We start from the raw sequence: 23,331 nt of genomic DNA, 5'->3' as shown, positions 1-23,331 counted from the left end.
CATCAGCAAGTGTGATCCCTGACGAGGTCTTTTGTCCCCATGTTATTGCATCTCCCTCGATTTCTTCCATATTATGCAACTTACATACATAACTGGCAAGAACCATTGGGAAATGTCTTCACAGGGTCTGAGTCAGTAGATGCATGCAAAACCGGGTTATATGCAATACGATCCCCTCCTACTACTATGCACCATAAGGCTGACACAGCTTGTGACTACACCATTGAATTAAATAAATCTGGGAATTTATGGGTCAGTATCAGAAAAAATTACCATGAAAACTGTCGGATCTTGTAAAAACACAACTATTTCACAAAAGCCCTTCAGAGAATTCCTAGCCTGACCTACATGTGACTCCAGTTCCGAATTATGTGGTTGATTCTTGATGTCCTCGGGCCAGTGAGAGGTAGGCAATAAATTCTACCTTGCTGCTATCACCCACATCCCAAGAGCCAGTTTAAAAAAAATCAAAGACTGGATCCTGGGTATTCAGCAGATACACATGGGTAATTAGATTTTTAGTAGCAAGGTCTACCTGTATCTTTATTGAATTATATCCTTTTCATATTGCAATAAGCAACTCATTCAATGAAAAAGCAGATAGCTCTTGTGTCGAGCCAATGGCTCCCAGGACCCTGGGGAATCCAGCAATATTATACAACTGCTGTGCCCCCCTCTTGCTGTTGCTGGTTTTTACTGAAGCAGATGTATTTATCTGTGACCTGCTGGATAGATTTAAACATGGTGGACTCACTGATGCTTACAAACTCACTGGATGGCACTAGAAGGCAGCCGCGACATAAATCAAAGAGAGAGCTACTTTCACAGACACCTATAGTAAGGATTCTGAACCAAATTCACATGGTGGGAACCGGCTGTGATGACCTGAATGCTGAGCCCAACACAACATGACTTCTTCAGCCACGACAGGTAGCATTTGATGCAACTGATTGGCTTGCTTGGGCACCTCAGCAGCAGTTAAGATTTAACCATGTTGGTATGGAACTGGATTCACATATAGGCCAGACTGGGTCAGAATTTTTGGAAATTGAGTTCAAATTCTCAACTGCCATGGTGGGATTTGAACTCACGTCATCTAGAATATTAGTCCAGGCCTCTGGATTACTTGTCTAGTAACATAATCATCACGTTACCATACCCATATATATATTATTATACTCTCAACCTCTCAGTCCCATCTCCACTCCAAGAAGTAGATAACTCACAATTACAGTTGGTTCTGCCATTGTCAGTGGGGCGAGGGTCATTGTGCTTCAGCGATGGGTTTTTAGCACTGTGAGGCTATTAAAGCCAAGTAAAGGCATCATTGAACTGCACAGAAATTAGAGTGGGAAAAGTTCCCGTGCAGCATAATTAAGGGCAATAGCACTCTGCCTGTGACCTATGTAATTTATTGAAAACATAGATTTATTTTTTAATTATATGTGTATTTCTACCTTATGAGGGCATTTTTCCTGAAATGTAATGGTGCAGTACACTAGAGTTCAAACATGCAATGTTACAGAAATGGATGTGAGACACAGACTTATTCATTCTACGTTCCCAGTTCACAAGTGGGGAGGGACCATATGGAGGCCAAGCACCATCCCTTCGAGGAGTGGGAGAAGGAGGAAATGAAAAATGAGAGGAAGAGAGAGGGGGTTATCCCAACCTCCTGGTGCTTGGCTCAGGGCAGCACTAGTAGAAGCCTGTGAGTAGGTTACCCACTTCAGAAAGGAATGCTGCTATCTGACCTGGACAGCCCCAAGGTGTAAAACATATCAATGTATATTTATGGTAAATTTTAGGATTTAGCAATCCCAGAGCAGAGCTTCAGTGGACAGGGCAGGTTTTGATTTTTGATCATGGGGATCATTACACCAGTATTGCAGCCCAAACAATTTTCTGTCCTTTGGTTAATAGGCAGAAAATTGAACAGAGCACAAATCCAGTGCTCTGTTGTGAATGGTAAATTGAAAAATGTATTCCTCTGTAACTTAACATAGATAGAAACATAGAAAATAGGTGCGGGAGTAGGCCATTCGGCCCTTCGAGCCTGCACTGCCATTCAATGTGTTCATGGCTGAACATGCAACTTCAGTACCCCATTCCTGCTTTCTCGCCATACCCCTTGATCCCCCTAGTAGTAAGGACTACATCTAACTCCTTTTTGAATATATTTAGTGAATTGGCCTCAACAACTTTCTGTGGTAGAGAATTCCACAGGTTCACCACTCTCTGGGTGAAGAAGTTTCTCCTCATTTCGGTCCTAAATGGCTTACCTCTTATCCTTAGACTGTGACCCCTGGTTCTGGGCTTCCCCAACATTGGGAACATTCTTCCTGCATCTAACCTGTCTAAACCCATCAGAATTTTAAACGTTTCTATGAGATCCCCTCTCATTCTTCTGAACTCCAGTGAATACAAGCCCAGTTGATCCCGTCTTTCTTGATATGTCAGTCCCGCCATCCCGGGAATCAGTCTGGTAAACCTTCGCTGCACTCCCTCAGTAGCAAGAATGTCCTTCCACAAGTTAGGAGACCAAAACTGTACACAACACTCCAGGTGTGGCCTCACCAAGGCCCTGTACAACAGTAGTAACACCTTCTTGCCCCTGTACTCAAATCCCCTCGCTATGAAGGCCAACATGCCATTTGCTTTCTTAACCGCCTGCTGTACCTGCATGCCAACCTTCAATGACTGATGTACCATGACACCCAGGTCTCGTTGCACCTCCCCTTTTCCTAATCTGTCACCATTCAGATAATAGTCTGTCTCTGTGTTTTTACCACCAAAGTGGATAACCTCACATTTATCCACATTATACTTCATCTGCCATGCATTTGCCCACTCACCTAACCTATCCAAGTCACTCTGCAGCCTCATAGCATCCTCCTCGCAGCTCACACTGCCACCCAACTTAGTGTCATCGGCAAATTTGGAGATACTGCATTTAATCCCCTCGTCTAAATCATTAATGTACAATGTAAACAGCTGGGGCCCCAGCACAGAACCTTGTGGTACCCCACTAGTCACTGCCTGCCATTCTGAAAAGTACCCATTTACTCCTACTCTTTGCTTCCTGTCTGACAACCAGTTCTCAATCCACGTCAGCACACTACCCCCAATCCCATGTGCTTTAACTTTGCACATTAATCTCTTGTGTGGGACCTTGTCGAAAGCCTTCTGAAAGTCCAAATACACCAAATACATTGGCTTATACTCCTCAATCACTTCTTTCACCAAGAAATCAACCCAACTTCTTGCTGAATCAGTTGACATTATCTTCCCTGGGCAGTCTATTCCACGTGTTCACCAGCCTCTGTGTGAAAGAGTTGAACAAAAACTGTTCAGCTTCCTTTTCTGAGTTTAAGTCTATGCCCACAGTTACAGAGTTTGGGGTTACATCAAACAATTTATTAAGGTTCATAAAATCTCTGCTCACTTCGAATCCTGAAAATGCTGATAAGAGTGTAAACTACGTGAACATTCCGAGGGGCCGAATTTGGTGAACTTACTGCCGGCTGCTGCCGAGTTTTCCCTGTTTTTTCGGCGCTCTCCCCTCCGAACGAGTTAGGTCAGGTCCTCACGCCGACGGGGAGAGAAGACCGCCAGAGAGCAACCGCTGGTGTGCGCCGACGTGCAACGCCGACAAAAGTCCTCCCGCCCGCCCACTCCCCAGATTGGTCCGGGCGGTCCTCCGCTCCAGCAGCAGAAGAGACCGGCGCATGGAGGCAGGTCTTACCTGAAAAGTAAGTGTGAAGACCTGCAAGAAAAGGTTAGTGCACTTGTTTTCTTCATTTCTTTTGCAGGGATTTTGCTTGATATGGTCCACTGAAGGATTTTTAATGGTTTGTTTTTCATTTGTTGAACATTTTTTTTTCCGTTTCCCCCCTCCCTGACTCTATCCTTGGCATTACTTTGCTGAGGATCACTTTTGCCGCCCAGAATCCAACCTCCCACCCGCTGCCACCCAGAATCGACGTGTAACATCCATTTTTTCCACAGGGCGTTTTTCTTTCCATTTTTCCACCAAACTTCCGCCCAAAATATCGTCAGGACCTTAGCGATCCTTTTGACAGTAAATGGGCGGAACTTAGATTTGACCAAACTTGGGCCCCTAGTGTTATGTATGAAGAAAGAGTCTGACTGGATACTGTGAACTCAAAGTAAAATGTGACCTTAGTCTTTTATTGCAGGTCTCCAGAGTGCCTCTCCAGCCTGTGAGGCCTCCTTAAGTACCTGTGCTCCCAAGTGATTATGGGATCCCTTCGGACTCCAGGGGATGAGCCTGCTGGTGGCAGTACAAGGTAAATACAAGTTTACATATTTAACAACAATCCCCCCCAAAGTCAACAGTGTAACTATTTACAAGGTGAGACGATCTGGGGCCCTTCTTTCCATCGTTGATCGTCTCAGTGCAGATGCTGGTTTTGGCGAACCATCTGTTGGACCCTCGCTGGGCTGCTGTGCAGCTGGCCTTTCTGGGCTGCCTGGTGTGGTGAGTCCTGCAGAGCTTGTGCGGATGGTGGGTTCTGCTTCGTGGCCAACCGCGGTGTCGGTTGCCACTGGTATGTATGTTGGTGGGTCCAAAGTGGGTTGCTCAGGATAATCCGTGAATCTGAGTTTGATTTGGTCCAAGTGTTTCCAGTGAATGAATCCATTTGAAAGTTTGACCCGAAACACCCTGCTCCCTTATTTGGCCACAACAGTGCTGGGAAGCCACTTGGGACCTTGTCCATAATTCAATACAAATACAGGATCATTGATTTCAATTTCGCGTGACACATTTGCGCTATCATGATGTGTACTTTATTGAAGCCGTCTGCTCTCTACCTGTTCATGTAGATCAGGGTGAACTAATGAGAGCCTTGTCTTAAGTGCCCTTTTCATGAGCAGTTCAGCAGGTGGGATCCCAGTGAGCGAGTGGGGTCTCATGCGGTAACTAAGCAGGACTCAGGATAGGCAAGTCTGCAGTGAGCCTTCAGTTACCCTCTTCAAGCCCTGCTTGATGGTTTGCACTGCTCTCTCTGCCTGACCATTGGACGCTGTTTGAATGGGGCAGATGTGACATGTTTGATTCTGCTGCGGGTCATGAATTCTTTGAACTCGGCACTGGTAAAACATGGCCTGTTGTCGCTCACCAGGACATCGGGTAGCCCGTGCGTGGCAAACATGGCCCGCAGGCTTTCAGTGGTAGCAGTGGACGTGCTTGCCGACATTATCTCACATTTAATCCATTTGGATACGCCTCTACAACCACAAGGAACATTTTACTCAAGAATGGGCCTGCATCGTCGACATTGACCCTAGACCTCGGTTTGGAGGGCCAAGACCATAAACTTAGTGGCACCTCCTGGGTGCATTACTTAACTGCAAGCATGTGTTGCATCTGTACATGCAGGACTCTAAGTCCGCATTGATACCAGGCCACCACACGTGGGATCTGGCTATCGCTTTCATCATTACAATGCCTGGGTGGATGCTGTGGAGGTCACTGATGAAGGTGTCTCTGCCCTTTTTGGGAACCACTACCCGATTACCCCACAGAAAGTAGTCTACCTGTATAGACGTTTCATCTTTGCGCCGCTGGAATGTCTTTATCTCTTCCTGCATTTTCACTGGGACACTGGACCAGTTCCCGTGAAGCACACAGTTTTTAACTAGGGACAGTAAGGGGTCCTGGCTTGTCCAGGTTCTAATCTGTCGGGTGATTGCTCACTCTCAAATGCTTCCATTACCATGACTAAATCTGCGGGCTGCGCCATTTCCACCCCCATGGTGGGCAATGGCAGCTTGCTGAGAGCATCGGCACAGTTTTCTGTGCCTGGCCTGTGGCGGATGGCGTAGTTGTATGCGGACAACGTGAGCGCCCATCTCTGGATGCGGGCCGATGCATTAGTATTTATCCCCTTACTCTCGGAAAACAGGGATATCAGTGGCTTATGGTCAGTTTCCAATTCAAATTTTAGTCCAAACAGGTATTGATGCATTTTCTTTATCCCATAGACACATGCTAATGCTTCTTTTTCAATCATACTGTCGGCTCTCTCAGACTTAGACAGACTCCTGGATGCATAAGCAACTGGTTGAAATTTCCCCAAATCATTAACTTGTTGCAATATACACCCGACGCCATACGACGACACATCACACGCTAATATCAAACGCTTAAATGGATCATACAACAAAGCAATTTGTTTGAGCATAACAATTATCTAGCTTTTACAAAGGCATTTTCTTGGCTTTTGCCCCATACCCATTCGTCTCCTTTATGCAGTAAGGCGTGCAGTGGTTCTAACAGTGTGCTGAGACCCAGTAAGAAGTTACCAAAATAGTTCAGGAGTCCGAGAAACGACCACAGCTCCGTCACGTTCTGTGGCCTCGGTGCGTTCTCGATTGCGTTTGTCTTCGAATCGGTGGGCCTGATGCCATTCGCCGTGATTCTTCTCCCCAGGAACTCCACTTCAGGCGCCAGAAAAACGCACTTCGAGCATTTTAACCTGAGCCCCATGCGGTTGAGTCGACTAAGAATCTCCTCCAGGTTTTGCAGATGCTCGCTTGTGTCCCAACCTGTAACCAAGATGACGTCCTGGAAGACCACCGTGTGCGGGACCGACTTCGGTAAGCTTTCCATGTTTCTCTGGAATATCGCTGTCACTGATCGAATTCCAAACGGGCATCTGTTATAAATGAAGAGACCTTTGTGCATGTTGATGCAGGTGAGGGCCTTCAATGATTCCTCCAGCTCCTACGTCATGTAGGCCGAGGTCAAGTCCAGCTTCGTGAACGTCTTTCCTCCCGCCAGCGTAGCAAAAAGGTCATCTGCCTTTGCTAGTGGGTATTTGTCCTGCAGGGAGAAATGATTGATCGTTACTTTGTAATCGCCACAGATTCTGACGGTGCCGTCTCCCTTGAGGACAGGAACGCTCGGACTGGCCCACTCGTTGAATTCGATCAGCGAAATGATGCCCCCTCGTTGCAGCCAGTCTCGCTCGATCTCTACCCTTTCTCTCATCATGTGCGGTACTGCTCTCACCTTGTGATGGATGGGTCACGTCCCCGGAATTAGGTGGATCTGCACTTTTGCTCCTTGGAACTTCCCGATACCTGGTTCAAACAGCAAAGGGAACTTGTTTAAGACCTGGGCACACGAAGTGTCATCAGCGGACGAGAGTGCTCAGACGTCGTCCCAGTTCCAGTGTATCTTTCCCAGCCAACTCCTGCCTAGCAGCGTGGGACCATCGACCGGTACCACCCAGAGTGGTAGCTTGTGCACCGCTCCATTGTAGGAGACTTTTACAGTAGCATTACCGATTACGGGAATCAGTTCCTTTGTGTAAGTTCTCAGTTTTGTGCGAATTAGGGTCAAGACCAGCCTTGAGGCCTTGCTGCACCACAATTTTTCGAAAGTCTTTTTGCTCATAATGGATTGGCTCATGTCCATGTCCAACTCCATTGACACTGTGAGTCCATTTAGTTCAAATCTTCAGTATTATCGGGGGACACTTAGTGGTAAATGTGTGCATCCCATGTACCTCTGCCTCCGCGGTCTAAGGCTCTGGTTTGTCGTGATCCACCGTGGATCTGTCCTCCTCTGCAACGTGGGGGTTTTCAGGATTAGCAGGGTTTGCAGCTCGCCTGCACGTACATTGGAGGTGTCCCATTGTTCCACAGTCCTTGCAAACGTACCCTTTGAAGCGGCATGAATGGAAACGATGATCACCCCCGCAGCGCCATCAAGGTGTTAATGGCCTTCCATTCATCACCCTTGATGGTGGACTATGAGATATCTGTGGACGTGCAGCTGCAGGCATGTTGGGCCTGCCCTGTACATTGCGATTTGAAAACAACATCACTTTGTTCACAGTACTTGAAGCACCAATCGTGTGCTGAGAGATTTGCTTCGTATTGTCACAGGTGGCAATGAACGCCTGGGCTATCGCTATCACCTTACTCAAGGTTTGGGTCTCTACAGTCAAAAGTTTGCGAAGTATCGTTTCATGGCCAATGCCAAGTACGAAAAAGTCTCTGAGCATGTGCTCCATATGTCCTTCAAATTCGCAATGTCCTGCAAGGCGTCTTAGCTCGGCGACATAACTCGCCAATTCCTGGCCTTCAGATCTTTTGTAGGTGTAGAACCGGTACCTCGCCATCAGAACGCTTTCCTTCAGGTTCAGAGGCTCCAAGACCAGTGTGCACAAATCATCGTACGATTTCTCTTTGGGTTTTGCTGGAGCAAGCAGATTTTTCATGAGGCCATACGGTGGTGCCCCGCAGATGGTGAGGAGAATCGCCCTTCGTTTGGCAGTGTTCGCTTCTCCTTCCAGCTCATTGGCCATGAAGTATTGGTCGAGTCGCTCCACGAAGGTTTCCCAATCATCTCCCTCCGAGAATTTCTCCAGGATGCCCACAGTTCTCTGCATCGTTGGGTTCGTTATCTGTATCTCGTCACCAGTTATTATGTATGAAGAAAGAGTCTGACTGGATACTGTGAGCTCAAAGTAAAGTGTGACCGTAGTCTTTTATTGCAGGTCTCCAGAGCGCCTCTCCAGCCTGTGAGGCCTCCTTAAGTACCTGTGCTCCCAAGGGATTATGGGATCACTTGGGACTCCAGGGGATGAGCCCTCTGGTGGTTGTACAAGGTAAATACAAGTTTACATATATAACACCTAGCATCTTCATCTCTCCTCTAGTTCATGTGTCAGCACTCTCATCTCTGAATCAAGCAGTGATTGGTTCATGATCCACTTCAGGATTTATGCACATTATTGAGACAGGAGTGCTCTTTCTGGCTCCAGATAAATACTACTGGCCTGGGCTGGCCCACATCCGCTTTACCTTCTCCCTTCCAGGACCTACCTGTCAGCCCGCTCAGCGTTGTAGCCGGTGGAAAGTCCTATGGTCCCGACCATTGAGCTGCCCGATTGCCATCCACAGCTTACTGGATTCATTCAAATGAGGCCCGACGGCAAATTTAGGTCGGGCTTCTTGCTGACTTCAGCTTGTGCCGCCCATTTCACGTTGGAAATCAGCACGAGTTGAAATTCTCCTCCATTGCCTTTTGTATGAGACGTTAAACCGAGGTCCATCTGATCAGGTGTCAGAGGATGAACTCTTGGCACTATTTGAATAAGAGCGTCTAGTTGTCCTGGCTGACATGCTTCCCTCAACCAACACCACCAAAAACTAATTTTTTGGTTATTTATTCAGTTGCTGTTTGTGCGCAGAAATTAGCTGCCAGATTTGCCGACACAGCAGCAAAGACTACATTGGGATGTCCTGAGGTTTTGAGAAGTCCTACATAAATACAAATTATTTTCTTTCTTTTCTCAGATGGTTAATCTTCAGTATTAGTTGAGATGCCCTCCTCTATACTCTCTCCAAGACTATGATATCCCAACTCTAGTATGCTGACCAGGATTACACTGTGCATCGTATTCCAAGTGAAACCAACCAGTACGCAAGTGTAAGTGGTTTTGCTGTTTGGTTGCCTTCCCCTCTGGGCTCTGTCTTAGAGTGAGCCTTTATTTTGTGGATGTAATGACTTCCCGGGGTCCCCGTGGCCTCTAAGACCTTTCTCAGCAACGGAGCTGTTGCTAAGGGCTTCCCGTCTGCGGATGTGAAACTGCGACGAGCCCAGATGGCCAAGTATTCGGTGCACGAATTGCACGTAAACATGGAATCCGAGCAGATGGTGTATGGGGCCGGGAACTCGTCGGCATGGGTAACGACGTACACCACTGCCGAAAGTTCAGCGTGCTGAGCGCTTAGGGTGCTCGGGAGTTTAAGGGCCCTTGCTATCCCAGCCATAGGGTCATAAATCCCGCACTCGGTGAAACGCTCCCCGTTCATTACCGAACTAGACCTGTCGACATAAATCTTGCGGCCCGTTGGGTGTAATCCGGCACGGAATCCGATGTCCATGTCCCACACCCCTTCCACCATACACTTGTGGGCCATCCCTGGGTAGATCATGTTGGCAGCCAGCTTAGACTCACTCAAGCCTTGCACTCTCATATGCATTTGTGGGAGCAATAAAGTCCAGCGGGCAATGCGAGCACTGCTCACCTTGCTGTCCTTTATCCTCCCATTTAATAACATCTGAGTGGGGGTATGGTGGGTTAGTAGAACGATCAGGGATGATCCCGTAAAGCGCTTTACAGCCCAATGCCTCTCGCAAGGAATATCCCTGTTCTATATCCATGAGGACTCTTGAGTACACCATGGGCCTCAGCTTGCTGCGTCACTCCTGGAGCAGCACTGCGCTCAAACTGTCCCCGCTGGCTGCTACTTCCAAAAAGAAGTTCTCCCCACCATTAATCGCCCCTAATGCGGGTGCCATCTGCAGGTCTCCCTTGAGGTGATTAAACGCTGCCGTGCCGTCCTCATCCCACTCCCATCCCACTCCCTTGTGAAGGAGCCAAAGCAGAGGGGCTGCCGTGGTGGCATAATCTTCAATAAAATCCCTGCAGTACCCTGTGAGCCCCAGGAAGGATCTCACCCCCGTCACGGTCGTGGGGGCTGGTAACTCCTGTACCGCCTTCCATTTGGCCTAGTTTATAGCCCTTTCCCCCAACCCTCATGATCAGCCCGAGGAATTTTACTTCCCTCTGACCGATCTGAGCTTTCTTAGGATTGACCTTGAACCCTGTCTCTCTCAGCAGCTCCCGCAGCTCGGCCAGCAGCGGACCATGCTCCTCCCCCTCATCGGAGAACAAAAGCAAATCGTCCACATACTGCACCAACTGCTGGGGTCTGCTGAATCCCTTTAAGGTGTCTGCCATGCACTGGTGGAATATGGAGGGGCTGTTATGAAATCCCTGGGGAAGGCATGTCCATGTGTACTGCTGTCCCTTAAAAGTGAAGGCAAACTTGTACTGGTCTTCCCGTTTCAGGGGAATCGATCAAAAACTGTTTGAAATGTTCAGCACCGTAAATGTGGTCGCGGTTGCTGGAATACTCCCTATCAGATCAGCTATGGCCGCGATTGTGGACGCACAGGCTGGGATGTTTTTGTTGAGAATCCGATAATTCACGGTGGCTCTTCACAACAGGTCCAGTTTTCTAACTGGCCAAAGTGGCGAGTTCATGTGTGTGGCTATGGGTCTCAACACTACGTGTGCTACCAAGGATCCCAGTGCCGTCTTCAAGTCAGCCTCTGCCTCTCTGAGGAAACTGTACTGTTTCTGTGGCCGTGACATGGGGTCCCCCTGTACTCGGACTTCCACCCCCGTCACCCTACCACAGTCGTGCTTGTGTGTGGCAAACAATGTGAGGGTGTCCCGCACGTACACCTGGTACTTGGCCAGGGTAGTATTGACCAATTGCTCTCGGTCGTAACTCCCCTTTGGCTTCATGGTACACATGTTGCCTTTTCCTTCCCCTTTCCTTGGGATCACTACAACTTCTTTCTACTTATGGGAACCCACGACTCCCAAAGGCAGTGATTCCTCAAATCCACTATAATTCTGTGGGCTAACATAAAGTCTACTACTAGGACTACTGACCCTGGCTATTCCCACTTTATTAGGACAGAAAATCCCACCTGGTGTGGAGGGATCCTAAATCTATGGCTAACGACATGGATATCGCCCACACCTGCTCGTTCCCGGTGAACCCCACGAGGCTGAATGGAACCTTGCTGGACCAGAGTGAATCAGTCGGGTTCCTCGCATGGATCACCATGCTCAAAGCTCCGGTGTCCACCAAGTATTTCCCCTCTACCTTCTCCACCCCCATCCTCACGCATGGTCTACTCCACTCATCGTATGTGAGCGAACACAGGTACTCAGGCTGGGTGCGTGCTAGTCAGGGTGGTGGCATTACCGGAGTGGTCGGGATTTCCCTTCTCACAGCAGCATCTACCCTTCCCTGCTCTGGCACAAAAACTGTCCGATGGGCGGCCACCAGAACATCAAATTGTTCCGCGGTCAGTCCCTTCGCCTCAACAGGTTTTGTCTTAGTCACTGGAGGATCCCCTTTGCCTGACCCCCTCTTCGGGGCCGGGCAGTCTCTCCTCCAGTGTCCCGTCTTCCCGCACCCGAAACACATCCTAGCCTTCCCTGTGCTAACCCCTTCCTGACGCCATTCCTTTTTACTAGCCTCGCTGGCCTTCATTTCATGTACCTTGCCCTTACTTGGTTTGACCTCCTCCTCTGAACCGGTTTTAAAGATCAGGCTCAGGTGACGGAGCACTCAGGCCTCCGTGTCCGCGAGGTCCTCGGGGTCAAACCACGCCTCCGCTTTTACCCTTTTTGCCACGAGGGTCCTGAGCCAATGGTTTCTTGGCCCCCCCTGCAACTGTGCTCTGTCGAGCATCCCAGCTGTGGCCTTTTCGTAGGCAGACCAGAGCCTGTCCGCGAATGCCTGAGGTGCTTCCCCCGCCAGTTGCAGTGTCCTTTCTAACCTCGAGAACGAACTACCCTGGGTATGATCCTTGGCTCTCAGGATTTCCTCCTTTAAGCCGGCCGTCGTCACCTGTCCCCATTTGGTTTCGGCGGACAGGGCCTGACACAGTTTCCCATCCAGGGAAAACAGCAACAGTTTGTGAGCCTCGGTCTCACTACACCCGTTAATCCCCCCAATCTGGTCCACCTCGGTGAAGTGAATTGAGGTGTCCTCTTCTTTCTTTAACTTAGGCATCCATGAGATCATATTCTGGGAGGTTACCTCCTGAGTGTACCTTTCCTGCCTCTCCTCGCGTAACTCATCCACTAATCTGTTCCCCACTACGGCCCTTGCGGCTGACTGCTCCTCTGACTCTTGGAGCTCTGCCTTAAGCTTACCAACCTGCTCCCTGAGCAGGTGGACTTGCTTCTGCAAACACAGGAGCCAAATGGCCTTTTCTTTTGTCTTTTTGTGCTCCTTACTCCCTGTCTACTCAGCAGCTTTGTCCTCAGGACTCTCAGCCCGCAACAGGTCTAGCACCCACTGCTGTGTTACATTAACATTTCCGAATACGTACGAGGATATCCTATCCCCCATTGCCAATCTCTTGATCTTGAGATCTTCCATAACTGTCTGTTCACTCAAACCAAGGGTCCCTTTGTGGTCGCCAGATTCTGTAAGTGGTTTTGCCCTTGGTGGTTTTGAATCACCCCCCTTACAACAGTTCCAGACATCGGGAATTATAGCAGTGAACAGAATAGTCAGTTAAGGACAGAGCATTCGGTCTCAACCGTCACAATGCTTTTATTCAAGTTAAAGCACACACCTGCTTCCAGTAAAACACCTGGTGGCGTAAAACAAACACAGTACAACACGCAACACTGGCCCGTTTGAACAGGCCCCTCCCTATTGCTAAGTAGCCACGACTAAAACACCCCTGCACGGCTCAATAGTGCACCACCGAATCTGTCCAACAGTCTGTGCGTACGCCTATGATCTGCGCAGAACCCCCCCACTAAACCCCTAAGGCTTGGTTGGGATACACGACACCCCTTCACACTATACGATGGTTTAAAGGATGTGTGGGCTGGGATAATGCTCACCAGTTACCCCTCTGGCGTACTTGCTGCTTCTCCCGATGAGGTGTATCTTCTGGTTCTGTACCAATCTGTGGTATTCAAGTCCAGTCTCAAGGTCAGCTTCCCAGTCAAAATAGCAAGGCTCTCTTTGCTCGTAGGTGAAGGTTTCTTCTCTCCATCCCAGATGGAGTACTCGGTCCTTGAATGCGTTGAACAAGCATAGAAGAGGAGAGAGAGAGACATGGCAGAAAACTGCCGACTCTTAGACCCGAAAAATGCTTGCTGAAACCTCGCGCCAAAAACCAGTCCTTTGCCTGAGGTAGTCCGACTAAAGACTATGAAACACATCTTTGGCCAGTGCCTTTGTTACCGGGCTCTTTCTGGAGATAAAGGCTCCAACGAGTCTGGGTGGTCAAATAACTTCCTTTGTCCTGAGGTTCCCGTGCTCCGGGGCTCTCAGTCATTTCGATGGCTTGAGCACTGACCAGTTTACCTGAGCTCTCACTGATGGGTTCCCATTACATGACAAAAGGGTCCTCCATCTGCTTTCAGCCATCCCAGACTATCCCCGCCTACCTGATGTGTATTCTTGTGGAACATGCCTGAGCCTGTTCCAGTTATGCTATCAGTTCTTCTGAAATATGAAAAAGCAATGTCCAAAACTTGAAGTCCAAAATCCTGAAGTCTGTGTCGATGTTTACGCCGATGCTTACACAAGTTCACAATTAACCATTGGGATTCATGCTTTATTGTAATGGGGATGCGTTTGCTTATTTACTGCTCTTGCAAACTGTACTGAAGGTTACATGAGCCCTCACCATTGGCTAGAGATCCCTCTCCCGTGCTGTGTTCACTAGTCCCAAGTCCCAATGAGCGACAAGCTGATCATCCTTGGCAGCTTCAACGCCAGAGTCAGAAAGGACTGTGATTGGCAGAGAGGGGGTAAGTAAAGCCAACTCCTCCTGACGAAATGCTTTGAACGCGGTCTTATCATAACTAATACCCTGTTCCATCAGAAGGACAAATATAAAGCTTCATGGCAACACCCTCACTCAAGCACGGCATCTGTTAGACTACGTCATCGTCCGAGCAAGGGAGTGCAAAGACATTGCGCATCACTCGTGCTATGATAGGTGCTGACGATTGCTGGACGGATCACCGCCTAATTCGCTCTGTCATCACCAACAACATTGCCCCAAAACAGCGATGACAACAGAAACAATGCCGCAGGAAAATCAACGTCGGAGCCAAGGCTGTGTCATCACACCGATGCTCTTCTCGATCTTCCTTGCTGCAATGCTCCATCTCACCCTCGGCAAGCTCCCCACTGGAGTAGAGCTAAATTACAGGACAAGTGGGAATCTGTTCAACCTCCGCCGCCTCCAGGCCAGATCCAAGGTCATCCCATCCTCCATCATCGAATTATAGTGCGCAGACGACACTTGCGTCTGAACACACTCAGAAGCCAATCTCTAAGCCATCGTCAACACCTTCACCGAGGCATACGAGAGCATGGGCCTTACACTAAACAGCCGTAAGACAAAGGTACTCTACCAACCTGCCCCCTCCACACAGCACTAACCCCCCGGTTATCAAAATCCATGACGAGGCTTTGGACAATGTGGACCATTTTCCATACCTCGGGAGCCTACTGTCAACAAGGGCAGACATCGACAACGAGGTCCAACATTGCTTTCAGTGTGGCAGTGCAGACTTCGGTTGCCTGAGGAAGAGTGTTTGAAGACCAGGACCTCAAACCCGGCACCAAACTCACTATTACCTCTTTATGCCTATGAAATCCTATTTGTCCCACATCCATGTCACAAGTCTTCAACAGATTAGACCATGGAGTGTACACAACATTTATGTTGTTCATTTTGCATCCTTGAACACTACAGAGCAGTGGTGATACCCGCCCTTCTATATGGCTCAGAGACCTTCTATATGACTATTTACAGAAGGCACCTCAAAACACTGGAGAAGTATCACCAACGCTGTCTCCGCAAGATCCTGCAAATCCATTGGCAAGATAGGCGCACCAAAGTCAGTGTTCTCGCTCAGGCCAGCATCCCCAGCATCGAAGCATTGACCACGCTCGATCAGCTCCGCTAGATGGGCCACATCACCCACATGCCTGACACGAGACTCCCAAAACAAGTGCTCTACTCGGAGCTCCAACACGGCAAGCGATCCCCGGGTGGGCAGAGGAAATGCTTCAAGGACACCCTCACAGCCTCCTTGAAAAAGTGTAACAACCCCACCAACACCTGGGAATCCCTGGCCCAAGACTGCTCAAAGTGGAGGAGAAGCATCCGGGAAGGCGATGAACACCTCGAGTCTCTTCACCGAGAGCAAGCTGAAGCCAAGCGTCGACAGCGGAAGGAGCGTGCGGCAACCCAGACACCCCATCTATCCATTCCTTCAACCACCATCTGCCCCACCTGTGACAGCGACTGTAGGTCACGCATTGGACTCTTCTGTCACCTGAGAACTCATTTCGAGTGTGGAAGCAAGTCATCCTCGACTCCAAGGGACTGCTTATGATGATGATGACCACTGTATCATATATTCCTTCTGCTACTCCATCTCCTCCATCCTAGTACCTTGCATTTGCCCGCATTAAACAAAATCTGCCACAAGTCAGTCCATTCTATCTAGATCCCTCTGTATTTGCTTTGCTTGTTCTTTATTATTTAAAACCCACCTCCACCCCCCTGTTTCATATCTTTTTTGCACTGCTCACTGTGGTGAGCCCTGGGTTTGATCTATGGTCTATTCTGAGTTCACTGATCACAGCTAGAGCCACTTTAATTAGCATGTGTCCCCAGGTTATGGAAGAGAAAAATCAATTAGGGTTCTTACTCTTTGCTCACATCTTGTGACCCCTGCTGTAGGAACAGGGTTCCGTTGTAATACCCACTGTCACATCCAAATAGCTGGTGACACTAACTTTTTGGTTCATACCTGAAAAATGGCCACTTAGAAAAGGCGCTAGAGGTTTCCTGGTGCCATATCCCAACGTGAGTTGGCCTTTTCTGGAGAGAAGAGTAAAAACTGGACCAAATGTCAGGGAATGAATCAACACACTGCAACAGGGCATAGAGGATGTAGGTTCAGTCCAACCTATTGTTGTGTTCCTAATCTCAGCCACATCAGTGTATTAGATACTAATCATAGGCTAGGTACCTAACCATAGAAAGGGACAAAGGAAAAGATTATTCTCCCGCTTCTCTCATTACTACATAGCAGCCATCTTAGAGAAGCAGTGTGGAGGCCAGTGGGAGTCGGTCTACTAAACGCTGCATAACTTGGTGAGGACAAGAAAGAAAACTGCTGGATAGGGTGGGTAGAGAATACAAAAGTAATACTTTAGCATCCCCTAGCATTTGAATCATATTTGTGCCGCAAACATGTAAAATTCAGTGCTGTGCAATGCAGTGATTTCTGCAGCTTCCTGTGCCCAGACAGAGCCAACAGCATCCTCCCAATCAGCTAGAAGTGGCTTTTATTTCTGATTAAAAGGATCTGCATCTTTCACTAGGAGAAACACACACACATGTGTGCATACACGCACACACACACACACACACTCTCTCACACACACACTCTCTCACACTCTCTCACACACAGACTCTCTCACACACGCACACACACACACACACACACACCCATACACACACACTCACACACACACACACACACACATAGGAAGCATTTTCTTTACTGCTGTCAAGTCCAGATAAACACATACCTGATGCAAGCATAATTCAAGTCCAAGTGTAAAACTCCAATGTAGCTTTCCAATTCACCACTATTATATAGAATTCCCCAGTCAGCCATCAATTGCCTTCAAGTTTTTGGCAAACTAGATGTATGTTTATTAGGGTTTAACTGCAAATGGTTGCCGGTCTGCGCACATGAAGCCTGATTCCTTTGAAAAAGTCCAGGACATGGAATGTGTTAAACATATGGATTAGAAATGTGTGCATTTTAAATGTTACAACAACTCTGTTACAGTCAATGATGCTCATGTTATGATGTTATATTGGAGATTTTTTTAAGGAATTAGATACTAATTAGTTGGATCTAAAATATGGAGGAACATTAACAGAATATTGGTTTTAATCATCTGAAATATTACTTCTTACGGAAGCTTTGAAAAAAATAAATAAAATATGTGGTGCCACAAAAAATCCCTGCTGTTTTCAGCCTGGGTTTGATTAATGATTTTCTGCTTAATAAAAGGTTCACAAACCATCTGTTTTTTTCTCCCTAATGCCTTGCCCAAAGGTTTTTTCTTCCCCACTTTAGGCTCTGGGCCAGCCGACATTCTGTTTCCTTCATCCTTGTAAACAAAACCCCTTGTTTTTAATCTTCTAGTGCTGTTTCATACTCACCGTAATGCATATTCATCACTAGTACACATTTTCATCGACTACATTTAATCCCTTCCACTACCAGCAATTACTGCAGAATGCTATTTGTAATGCAGGAGGCCAGCATTCCCTTCTATAACAGCTGGGTTGCAGATGGGACCTGCAATCATTGTACAAAATAAAAATTTACAAGATGCCAGTGGAATTTATTTCGACTTTTTTTTTATGGAGTCAGGGAGGAACCTTTCTGTTAGCTGTTTTCTATGGAGTTAGTTTTTTCTAAGGCACAGACTGACTTTGACATTTAATCAAAGGGGTCAGATAGAGCTGAAGTAACACAAAGGGGGAAATCGCGTAGTGCACACGGTCAATTTACTGAAATCTGATTGCCTGAGAAGGACAGGTTATTGGAAAACGGAGGTTCCATCAGGAAACAGGCGGCAGAAAAAAAATTCTTAACGGAAATGTTACGCAATAGCCATAATCAATTGGAATGTATGCTTTGTTGGCTAATAATGCCCCTTCAGGGTTAGATTTGGGCATTATTCTTGTTGCCATAACAACACTAATCCTAAAGAGTATTATTCAATGATAATGCAATCCTTCTTTGTCAATGTTGCTTAATAATAATTATTAGTCTTGACAGTTTCCTTTTCTTTTAAAATCAGTATTAAATATTTGTAAATATCATCCTTAGCTTAAAAACAGTTAATAATCCAATGGTTATGTAGGTCGAGTAATTGTTTGCTATCATCTAATCACTACTAAATGATCTACTTTGCTTGTTCTGATACAGTTTTCAGCCTCGCTATTGTCTTGCAATCTGGCTCTTCACCTTGGTTTCTCAATTAAAAAAAAACATATTTAGCATTGTTTACTTTTAACCCTTTGTGTTATTATTTATTCTTCTTTATCTTGCACTTTCTGCCCCTGTCGCACCCCATCCCCTGGCTAAGAGTGGACTGCTGACATTCTCCTAGCCTCCTGTAATTGTGAGCCACAATGGCCCAGAGCGACTTCTTTTGGGGTTTTCCCTCTCTCCTTATAGGCAAACATTGCCTATGCTTGGTGCCAACACCCATGAAGAGATCAGATACTCAACATGTCGGGAATCAGAGGAGCAAAGAGACATTCTCCCACTCTGCACAAAATGATCTCCTCCTTTCTGAAGCAGGCAACTTGTGCTAGCTTAGAATTCCAGAAAGAACAGCAAACTCAGATATCTTGTCCAATTGGTCTGTGAGCCCAAACACTGTCAGCAGGCTATTCAATTATGGCAGGGGTTAAGGGGTGGGGGAGATCCACTCTTCATTTGCCGTCTATACACATATGCATCGCCATTGATCAGGAGCAACACCCTCTCTCATTTCCCTCCTCTCTAATCCAGGAATACTGGTGCCAATTGTAATACAGGTACCTCCATCATTGCTCGTTCTGAAATCATCAAACTTAGCACACTCATTTAATACAAGCAATCACTTATTTTGCTTTGCTTACATATTGATTCTTCAATGTATTAAAAAGTACAGACATTGTAATCAACAATAAAGTTTGAATTTCAAAGCAAAAATGAAGAATGATCTGGAATACTGTGACACAAGCTGAAGAACTATAAAGAACCAAATAAGCACATTCTTTTTTCAGTTTTCTCTCTTCCTCTCATCAAGGTGAGGTACACGTTCCCAGATGGATGAAGGCCACTGGCACCTCACCGGCAGGGAGGGTATACCAGTGTTTAACAATGCCCTGACTGCCACTGGACCACTGGCATTATTTAAACAGGGCTTTTAACACAACTCGAAAAGCAAACAGAATTTTCCTACACCAATACCCTGACTCTAATTTCCCATTATCTTTTTCTCCCCATATTTCCGACATCGCTCTCTTCATTCACATTCACTAATCCTCATAAACAGTAATTTTTCAGCTGGGCAGACACACAAATGGGTCATTGAGTGAAAGAAGATAGCAGCCATACTCCATCACAAACCTACAGTAATCACTGAATTAAACAACAAAGGTCCTCGGTTGGATCCCTGAGTTAACTAATCTCCGCACGGCAGAAGTTGGGTGTTAACTATAGTCACCAGTGCCCAAGGCTAAGGAGGGGTAAAATAATCCATCAGTCCCACACCAGATCACAATCCAGTGACCCTGTTAGAAAATCTGCACAGATGGACACCAGGTAAAGACACGGACAAGCTCAGCTGTGATGGTGATGTCTCCTGTGGTCAAATAGCCTGTCAATGTTCACATATGAAGAATGCCATTTGGGTGAAGTACCAGAGGTCTTCTGGCGCAACTTAACCATACCTAACTGAGAGTCAGCATCTTCAGGAGAGGAACAAAAGAAATGATAAAGAGCTGAAAGAAATAATAATGATATAATCATTTCTATCAGTTATTTTGCCAGAACGCAGGAATCCCATAAGTGAGAAATGAAATAAATGCATTAGGCTTTCTCAGTAAACTCATCTTTGGGAACTGTATAATTGGTTTACCAAGTGGATGTGGAAGCACAGCTCTGGTATGAACAGCTATCCATTGGTGCACACAGTGGAACTGGGAAGGATTTATCCAGGGTGTGGTCACTTTGTGAACAAAACTACTGGTTAACAAGAGGCAGTAACGACTAAGAAAGAAATGTCGAGAAAACAAAACCCAATTACGGATCAGTTTTACAGGAACTTAAAATAACATGTGTAAATGAAATCCCAGTTTTTTGTGGGAGATGCTGTAGAACTGAGTATGATAACGGACAAGTAAATATGCGTTTATCATGGGGAAAATATACTTACTACAGTACTATTATATAGCTGTATGGTCTAATAGGTTTGGAATGTGAATTCCTTGGCAGCATTGTGAAAGAGTTCTGTGTATCTGTGGCTATGTGGTACAGCTGGCAAAGAGACTATTCTCACCCGGTGTATTGCACCACTAACGTTCAAATCTCATTCGAGCAAATCGTGAGGAAAATGGTATTTCATTTTCTCTTTACATTTCTCCTGAGAGTGGCACTACCGAGAAGGTGCAGCGCACACACACACATTATGAGGGTCCTTGTCGTGGTTGATTGATAGAAGCCAGCAGGATGGCCAGTAATCTGACTCCATGCTGGGACTCAGATACCAGCTTCAAACCAACTGCCTGTTTTCACAGTGGTAACTCGAATGTTGTATGAAGGCAAACCCTCTTGAGAGGTGAGGTCTCTTGCCACTGCACCTCTGGAGCACAGTTCAACGGTGAGTACACTACCAACTCGCTTCAGAGTCCTGCCCATAGATGAGGCAGAGTGTAAGTCACCAGTGAATAGGAATCAGTAACTGGAGTAGAAATTCTTCAAAGCTCCAGGCTGTTCAGTTATGAGTTGAATTTCCAGTGTTAGATCTTTGGATTGCTTTTTGCTTTGTCGCCTGTGCAGGTCCTCGCTGCAACACAGGTAACATCCACTGCAATATCTTTATATCATGGGAAAATGCCCTAGACTGCATCATGCCTGAGCCACTACAAAGAGCAATTGAAAGTGCTTGCGCGCAATCATACACCCACTTTGCAAATATTCCCAAGAGAATTGATATGTAGGTAGACTAAGTGGCTTTCGAGCTAAATTCTAAATCAGGTTTTGCTACAACTGAAGAGCCAGTTGTCAGTGAGGGAAATGCAGTTGTTTTTCTGGCACTTTGGAGTGACACGCCAAGGATGGGACTTTTGGGGCAACTTGAAGGCAGCCTACACTGATATTGGCTCCCACCACACTTGGCCAGTGTGTGCCAAGTGCTGTCACAAGACTCAGATTGTAAATCTGTTTATTCACCAGCACACACATTAATGAGTTTTTAAAAATAATTAATTAAAATGAGACTGAGTGGCACAGTGTGTTAAAACACCTCTGGGACTTGGGTTTAAATTCAGTCCAGACAGACTGGATGAAGATCTTTGTCTGATGGATGTTGAGGGTCTTAAGTGAAATGAGTTTAGGCAGTCTCCATACAGTTCCCGGTGTCCTTAAATTTGGCACTAATTGGCACTAATTCGACAAACTTCCCCAGAGAAGCCATAAGGATAGAGAGTGTGGGAAATGGGAATGTCAAAGTGATGCTCTTAATTGCATGTGATGTGTGCCATACCTGACTTTGGAGTGCTGGATGCTGTCACTGGGAGCAGAATATTCCTTTCGTGGCACTGTCATCACTCAACTTGATGAGCACGGGTATCAGAAAATAAATGACAAAAAGTGCTATCCTGAGGTGACCTTGGGGAAAATAAAGAGAGTAGACTTTCTGGGGGTAAATCCAGTGGTGTTATCAGCTGTGGTGTTAGCACTGAAGTAAGGAGTAAGGGTGCAGAAAACTGCTTGGCTTTAAAGTGATTAGTCCCATGCTGTGCACCATGGGACGCTGCTTATTCGTGCATTTTGACAAAAGAGCAACGCAAGTTAATCAGATCCAGAGAAAGCAGACAAGCAATTACATAGTGGATCTACATCTGTTGTGTTCCACTCCAGTGGATGAAGAATTATCTAAATTCTGATGTAACATCCTTTTTGCAGTTCATTTAAACTCGTATTTAACAGGAATGCAAATACCATAGCAGCAGCCAACAAAGGCAAAGAGGAACATTAGTTTTACAGCAAGAATCAAAACAATTATGAAAAATCACTTTTCTATACAAGTTGTATTGACCATACGTTCATTTTATAAATGCAATATAACAAAATAAATTTCCTCGATTTGGGATTTTGCCTTACCAGTTGATCCATCTATTTGACTAAACAATTGATACAATGGTGGAAAATGCTTGCTGGAGAAATAGCCTAGTATTATGTGTTTTTGTTCACCCTGGTAGGAAAACTATTTTTAGATCTGTTGCTGAAAAATCATTGTTTATTGGTGATATTATGAGTTTGTGTCATGAAAAGGTGGGCAGGACCGACACTGGTGACAGTTGGTATGGTCAGCGGTCAACAATTTGTCAGTGCTATTTTTATTTTTTTAGATACTCTCACAAAAGTGCTTTAAGTAAAATAATAGCCCTGCTACACAGGAGTGTTTGTATTTATATGATACAGTTTTCCAGTTGCATACTGGATTGCTACCAGTGCCACGTGCTAGTCAGAGTAGGAATCGCAGGATAGCTCAGATGAATAAGTGGCTTGAGCAGTGGTGCAGCAGGGAGGGATTCAAATTCCTGGGGCATTGAAACCGGTTCTGGGGGAGGTGGGACCAGTACAAACCGGACGGTCTGCACCTGGGCAGAACCGGAACCAATGTCCGACGGGGAATGTTTGCTAGTGCTGTTGGGGAGGAGTTAAACGAATATGGCAGGGGGATGGGAACCAATGCAGGGAGACAGAGGGAAACAAAAAGGAGACAAAAGCAAAAGACAGAAAGGAGATGAGTAAAAGTGGAGGGCAGAGAAACCCAAGGCAAAAAACAAAAAGGGCCACTGAATATAAAGGGGCTGCAGGACGGGTCAAAACTAAAAAT

This window comes from Pristiophorus japonicus, chromosome 2, assembly GCF_044704955.1.
Source record: "Pristiophorus japonicus isolate sPriJap1 chromosome 2, sPriJap1.hap1, whole genome shotgun sequence".
NCBI lineage: Eukaryota > Metazoa > Chordata > Chondrichthyes > Pristiophoridae > Pristiophorus > Pristiophorus japonicus.
This window is presented reverse-complemented; position numbering follows the sequence as displayed.